This window comes from Notamacropus eugenii, chromosome 4 (genome assembly GCF_028372415.1).
Source record: "Notamacropus eugenii isolate mMacEug1 chromosome 4, mMacEug1.pri_v2, whole genome shotgun sequence".
Taxonomy (NCBI): domain Eukaryota; kingdom Metazoa; phylum Chordata; class Mammalia; order Diprotodontia; family Macropodidae; genus Notamacropus; species Notamacropus eugenii.
Window position 1 is genome coordinate 420,051,171 of NC_092875.1, and position 8,448 is coordinate 420,059,618.

Consider the following 8,448-nt stretch of genomic DNA (forward strand, 5'->3'; position numbering starts at 1 on the left):
TCACTCCCCATCCCTCATTTAACAGACCCCAGTGGTTCCTTATTACCTTTAGGATCAGATATAAAATCTTGTGAGTAGTTTTAAAAGGTCTTCATAACCTAGAACTCTCCAAATTTTCCAGACTTCTTCTATCTCATGACTTTTCACATTCTCTGCAATCCAAGTACATCTCCTTCTTTCTTATTCCTACCATCTCTCAACGGCAGCTTTTATAATTAGCTGCTGCCCATGCTTAGAATATTCTTCCTCCTCCTCTTCACCTTCTAGCTTCCATGCTTTTCTTCAGGTCCCAGATTGAAATGACAACACCTAAAGGAAATCTATCCTTAGCCCTGTTAATGCTAATGCCTTCTTTCTGTGATATCTCTAATTTATCCTTGATATATCTTGTTTATGTGCAGTTATTTGCACATTAGACTGTGAGATCCTGGAGAGCATTGATTATTTTTGCCTTATAGATTCCTAGTATTGAACCAGTCCTACATTCCTGATATAATTTCATCTGGTCATAGTGTATAACTTTGTAATATATTGCTGCAATCTCCTTGCAAATATTTCATTCATGTAACTAAATAAACAAAATTTTATAATTAATCCTAGGGAATCTGTGAACTTAGAAGACTCGTCGACTTGACTAACCTTTGATTTCCTTTGTATGGTTTTATACATTTATTTTATAATAATTTATTTTATACATTTTTATACATATTTTATGCATAATTTATTTAATTTATTTTATACATTTATACACATATGTATATATATAAATTTATGCATTTCCTTTTTGTGTTTTTATACACTTAAAATTTTTTATTGTATTATTATATGTTATACTATATATATAACAATGTATTATGATAGATTTAGAATTTATTAGTTTTGAAAATTTTCATTTCCAAATACATACCCCCAAACTCTCTCCCATCCATTAAGAAGGCTGTCAATGCAATACCTATTATACATGTGAAGTTATGGAAAATATATTTCCATATTATCAGTGCTGCAAAAAAAAGTAAGAGAAATGAAAATAATGAAAAAAAATTGCTTTAATCTATACTTATAGTTCATTAGTTCTCTCTCTAGATGTGGAATTATATAATTTTTCACCTTGAATCCATTTGAATTGTGAATTCTAGAATTGATCAGAGTAGCTATCTTTCATTTTTTTTTATCATTACAAAATCACTGTTATTGTGTACAATCTTCTAGTTCTTTTAATTTAACTTTGAATTAGTTCATATAAATCTCAGGTTTTTCTGAAACTGTCTTTTTCATAATTTCTTTTAGTACAATAGTATTCCATCAAAAAAAAAAAAAAAACATGACAACTTGCTCATCCATTCCCAATGGACACCGCCTGAATTTCCAGATTTTGCCATCACAAAAAGTGCTGCTGTAAATATTATTGCATGTATGGGCCCCTTTCCTTTTTGTTGGCTCAAAGTATATCACAGTTTTATAGCCTTTTGAGTATAGTTCCAAATTATTCTTCATAATTGTTGCACCAGCTCATAACTATACCAGTAGTGCATTTATGTGCTTATTTTCCTATATCCCCTTCACTTGTCATTTTCCTTTTCATGTTAGCCAATCTGAAGGTCATGGTGACATTGTTGAATTTTTTTAAATGTTGCGTTTCTCTAATCAATAGTGATATGAAACATTTTATATGATTATTGATAGCTTTGATTTCTTCTGAAAACTTTCTTTTCACAACAATTGACCACTTATTATTAGAGAATGGCTCTTTTTTTGGTATAAATTTGACTCAGTTGCCTATATATTTGAGAAATGAGATTTCCAGAAGAGAAACTTAGAGGAAAATCTGTGGACCCCACCTTCATCTTACTGCTTTTCTCCTAATTTTGGCTGCATTGGTTTTGTTTTTGCAAAACCTTTAAATTTTATATAATCAAAACTCTCCATTTTATCTCATGTGATCCTCTCTATCTCTCATTAAGTTATAAACTCTTTCCTTATCTATAGATCTGAAAAGAAATTTATTCCATGCTCCCTTAATTTATTTATGCTATCACCCTTTATTTCTAAATCATGTATTCATATTGACTTTATCTTTTTATGCAGTGTGAGGTGTTGGTCTATGAGTTTCTGCCAGATTACTTTCCAGGTTTTGTAGCATTTATTTTTGGTCAAATGGTGAATTCTTGCTCCCCTAGTTTGGATCTTTGTTTATCAAACACTAGGTTACAGTAGTCATTTATTTCTGCATATTTTGTGCCTACTCTGTTTGATGGGGCAACGATTCTATTTCTTATTCAGTACCAGATTGTTTTGATGATTACCATTCTGTAGTATAGTTTGAGATCTGGTACTGCTAGGCCATCTTAAAACACTTTTTTTTTCACTGTTTCCTTTGAGATTCTTGACCTTTCATTCTTCCAGATGAATTTTATCATTTTTTCTAGCTCTGTAAGATAATTTTCTGGTAGTTTGGTATGGCATTGATAAATAATTCAGATAGTATGCTAGTTTTAATATACTGGCTGGGACTACCTGTGAACAATGAATATTTCAGTTGTTGATATCATCTTTATTTGTGTTAAAAATGTGTTGCAATTGTGCTCATAAAGTTCCTCTATCTGAATGGGAAGGTAGACTCCAAGTATTTTATAATGTGTGCAGCTATTTTTAATGGAATTTCTCTTTCCATTTCTTCTTATCAGTTTTCATTTGTAATATATAGAAATGCTGATGATTCATATAGGTTTATTTTCTATCCTGCAACTTTGCTCAAGTTGCTAATTGTTTTAAGTTTTTTTTAATGTTGATTCTCTCAAGTTCTCTAAGTGTACAATTTTGTTTTGTTTGCTTTTTGCCTATCCTTATTTCTTTAATTTCTTTTTCTTATCTTGTTACCATAGTTAGAATTTCTAGTATAATACTGAAGAGTATATGTGATGATGGATAATCTTGATTCACCCCAATCTTTTTTTGAAGGTTTCTAGCTTATTCTCATTACAGATAATGTTTACTCTTAGTTTTAGGTAAATATCACTTATCATTCTAAGGAAAGCTCCATTTATTTCTATGTTTTCTAGTGTTTTATAATAGAAATGGGTATTTTTTTCTGTTGATATATTCATACAATTTTTATTGTTTTTGTTGAGATGGTCAATTATGCTTATAGCTTTCCCAATAATAAACCACCTCTGTACTTCTGATATAAACCAACCTGTTGTATCATCTTTGTGATATATTGCTGCAGTTTCCTTGCCAGTATTTTATTTTTAAAAAAAATTGTAGCAATATTCATTAGGGAAATTGGTTTATTGTTTTTCTTTCTCTGTTCTTGTCCTCCCTGGTTTAGGTGTCAAAACCATAATTGTGTAATAAAAAGAATTTGATAGAACTTATTCTTTACTTATATAGCTTATATAGTATTATAATTAGTTATTCTCTAAATGTTTGATAGAATTACTTGTAAATTCATTTGCTCCTGGGGATTTTTTCCATAGAGAACTCATTTATGACTATTTCAATTTCTTTTTCTAAGATAGGTTTATTTAAGCATTTTACCCTATCCCTCCTCAAAAGAATTTTTTTTCTTCACACCACTGCCTACCTAATTCTCTTTCTGCTTTCCTATTGGATAAGATGGATTTCCATATCCAACTGAATGTGTGTAATATATTTTTCCCTTTTTGAACTATTTCAAATGAGAGTGTGCTTCAAACATTGTCAGCTTTTTCCCCTTTCCCCCTCCACTGTAAAAACTCTTCCTTGTATGTCTCTTTTAATGTGAAGTAATTTTCCCTATTCTTTTTTCCAGCTGCTTTCAGTACATCCCCCTTTCTCAGCCTTCCATTTTTATTTTGAGACAATCCTAACATAGTCAACTCACACCAACTGTCTAAGTGGATTCCCTAATAATAAAATTCTTAGGGGTAACATTTATCACCTTCCCATTTGGGAATATAAATAGTTAAACCTTGCTAAGCAGCTCATGATTTCTCTCTCACTCACATTTACCATTATGTCTATTTTGAGTTTTATGTTTGAACGTCAAATTTTCTCTTCAACTCTGTTCTGGTCCCTTTTGCCTGTTGGATCATACTCACTTTTTCTGGGCAGTGTTGCAAACCCTCTATTCCTTTTTTACTACTAAATCTTGTTTAATTCTGACTGCACACTCCATGGTACATGAATAGTTCATTCTGGCAGCTTGGAGCATTTTCTCCTTAAGTTGGGAGCTCTTGAATTTGGCTATAATATTCCTGAGAGTTTTCATTTGGGTTCTCCTTCAGGGGGTGGTTGGTGATTCCTTTAATTTCTATTTTGCTCTACAGTTCTAAGATATCTGGGCAATTTTCCTTCATAATTTCCTTATGATGTCTAGTCTCTTTTTTTGATCACGACTTTCAGGTAGAACGAACAATTATTATCTCTCCTCAATCTATTTTTCAAGTCAGTTGTTTTTCCGGTGAGATATCTTGTATTTTCTTCTATTTTTTTCATTCTTTTGACTTTGCTTTTTTATATCTCTTGGAATTGTTAACTTGCATTTCACTAATTCTCATTTTCAAGGATTTTTAAAAAATATTTGGCCAATTCTGGCTTTGAAGGAGATATTTTCTTCAGTATTTTTTGTGACTCTTTTACCAACCTATTCATTTTCTTTGCTTAATTTTCTAGCATTACTGTCATTTTCCTCCTTTGTTTTCCTCTGCCATTTTTATTTGATTTAAAAAAATCAATTCATTTTCATCTACTTTTGAAAGTTCTTTTAAAAATTCTTTTTTGAGCTTTTGTCCAATCTGCATTGTTTTTTTTTGAAAAAGACTTTGCTTTAAAAAAAAAAGACTTTGCTTATATATGTTTTTGCATAATTTTCTTCTTAGTTTGTGTCTCAAGCTTCCCTCTACCATTATAGCTTTTATTACCAGGTTCTTGCTTTGTTATTTGCTTATTTTTTTCAGCCTATTTTTTACTATAGATTTATATTAGAGTTGGGTTTTGCTTATCTCTGGGCTATTTACTGTCTTGAGCTTCAGACTTTCTCACCCTACTGTTTTCATAGCTAATTTGAGAGGCCTATAATTTTATGGTGCATCCAAGATGTTGTGATTCAGGAGAGTTGTTTTCCTAATCTAAATGCTGGTCCTGACCCAGGTAAATCACTTCTCCTCTTGTGGACACAATTCCTCTCCTCCCTAGAACTGCAATTTGAAACTAGCACCCCTGCACATGACCACAAGTACCTTTGTGATCCCTGGAGCTACGACTCCATAACTGGATAACGGACACTGGAACTGCCAAATGGTCTCTGGTGCTGCAAGCAATATTAGCAGAGGGATCTTTCTGCAAGACCTTTCTTTCCAGATATTCAAGCCACTTACCATTTCTGAGACATGAGAGCTTCTGTAAACATTACTGCTTTCACCATTGCCCCGAAGGTCCACAACTGGTGTCACTCCCATGATGAAATCTCAGACAATCTCCTCTACAGATCTCTCTGTCAGTCCTCCTAATATGTCTTGTGTTGGAAAACATCTCACCCTGACCTTCTCACTGGGTATGCTTTTTTAGAATTTTGTTCAATGCATTATTTTAAGGTTGTTCAGAGGAAAATACATTGGGATAGTTCAGCCAGAATGTTCCCTTTACTTGTCCATCTAGGTTCCCCCAAGTTGTTATTTTGAGAAGATTTTTCATGATAATAGCTTTGCATTATTCTATATCAATCAGAGAAAAAGAATTTATTGAAACCAAACATGGCAGAAGTGTCTTGATTCCTAGCAACTGAGATACATTAGCTATTTTAACCCCCTTCTCTGATGGATACAAAATACAGAATTTTTCAGTACATTAAACTTGTGGTGTATATGTAACACATTTTTATGGAGCTCCACAATTTCAAGCAGACTGCCAAAAGTGTTCATTATACAAAATAAGCTTAATAACAGCTTGGCCTAACTTTTGTTTCCTCCAATCATTTCTTTTCAAATTTCCTCCAATCAAATCAGCTACCAAAAGCACCTACAATGCTTGTTTTAGTCTGTTCCACTGGTGACAAATTTTAAGCAATTGTTCTCATCTTCTTTCTCAGTTGTCTTTCAAGCTGTTCATTAATGTTTTCCACTGCTTTCTTTATGTGTTTCTACTCTATTCATGTACTTGTTGAAGACTGATTCCTTCCTTAAAGCAGGGTCTCCTTCTGTGAAGTGATCTCTTTCTACCTCAGAGTGGAAAATGACAATTCACATTTCAGTCAGACCCACCATAAATAAGCAATATAGTCACAGGACAAATATGCCTAATTATCAAAATTTCCAGATATCATTACCCTCAAAATTCACAATATCCATACACACATACATACACACATACATATTGTCCTTCATCTTCGAAGAGAACCAAAATGACATCACCATGATAAAGTGAAATTTTAGCGTGTCCGACTGTGGCTGATCAGACCAACATGAGCTTGGAATGCTCTACCACAGGTTGGGCACAGATGATTCATGTGAATGTTTGGGGTGGATATCCCACATTTGCACATCCTACATACATGTGTATATGTTTGCGTGTGTGTGTGTGTGTGTGTGTGTGTGTGTGTGTATTCTGTAAGTTCCTTTTCTCTGAGCTATCAGGTCCTCTCAATACATTCCTCTGAACGTTTGCTTTCTCTCAAGCATTCTCAGAGTTTTCTCCAAGTATTTTTTTCAGAGCATTCGCTTTTCTCAATGTTTCTCACATATATATCCCTTTTTCTGTTTTTTTATAACTTCTTTATAAAGTAAGAAATGTGTTCCACTTTACATACAACAATTATATGTAGTCATCTGTTGTTGTTGTATATCCTTTGTTCTTAAAGAGAACTATGATATCAGGGAGGTGACACCATGACATGCAAGTGAATTGGATTTAAGTGAAGGAGGGCTGTGCAAAGTCACTGGCCTCACTTTCTCCTCAGGAACCTTCTGGGTACAGTGGCAAGATATAATCAGGATGACTGGAGATGGCCCTGGATGCAGTGGGAGACCTTAGCCTTTCTTAGCTTAGGTCTTTAACAAGTCTCAGTTTGACTGAGAAACATCCATCCAGTGATTAAGGATAGAAAAGAAATGAAGGAGGAAGGTCTTTTCCTCCCAGATTGATTTTTTTTGACTAGGATGTAGTTATCTAACTTTCTAATGAAAGGGGATAGGTGCATTTTCTCATCTCTTCTTTGAAGATCAGTTTCAAAAGCCCTTATTTTCAGCACCAGGATTTTCCCAGTGATACCAAATGGCCACCAAAAGTGAAAAAAAAAATGACATGATGAATTTAAACCCATCTAACTGGTTACCTAAAAGATCAGAATTTTTGAAAAGAGAAAGGTGAGACCAGAACAAAGGTTCTTGGGAAAGCAGAAAAGGTGGAGTAATTGAAGACTGCAATGAGGACTGAGAATGGGTCTAAAAGATAGAGAAATTCCAGTATCATTTATCCTGGAGGTGGCTGATTCCTATGTGTAGCACAAGTAGACTAAAGGTCCAGATAGTAGGTTAATCAATTAGGAAGTGATGGTATTTAATGGGACATAAGTATGTATGTTAAAATCCCTAAATATAAGGATAAGATTAGTGGTTTTGAAAATGACCTTAGGCCAGGTAATACAATTGTTAAGAAAAGAGGAAGAATGATCTGGAGAATGTCACATAAGAACCACCAGGATCAAAATAGCGTGATATATCTGGATAGGGTAAAAGTCAAAGGACTAGCAGTAGCAGTAAGAAATAAAAAATATGCCCATTTCCCCTGTTGGTCCATTCTGTGGGGAAATGGGAGAAAGCACATTCAGTATAAAAGAGGATGGTCAGCAATACTCTATCTGCAGGGTTGAGCCAGATATTAGAAATGTATCAAGATGCAACAAGTATAAGAGAGGTAGGTTAATTTAAAAAAATATTTATTAATTGCCTACTAGTGTTACTGTAATAAATTCTGGGGCTATGAAGACAAAAGAAAAATAGTCCCAATAGTCCCTATCCTTAAGGTGGTTGTGTTCTACTGGGAAGTTTGTTGAAAAACGAAATAGCTATTCCATAGAATATAATAGAAGCTCATGTTAGCATTGGATAGGAACCCAAAAGGGAAAGGACTGACATAAATGGGCATGTGAGACTGGGGAGAGGTGGCCAAAGAAATGAACTTTGAACTAGATTGGGTGTGATTTATGACTTCAACAGACTGACGTATAGGTCTATCATACACTACAAGTGATAAGAACCTCTGAGCTAGGCAGTCTGTGACTCACAACCACAAAAATGGTGAGTGGAGCCATAGGGCCCTAGACTGTCAGACACTTTCTGGTAGCAATGGTGATTTTTTTTTATCCCTACCTAACTACCCTAACAAAGGTAGGTTCAAGCTTCAACTTGTGATAGTTAGATATAGACAGTTGAAGTGCGGTTTAAGTCACTCTCTGTCTAATGTAAAGTGGTT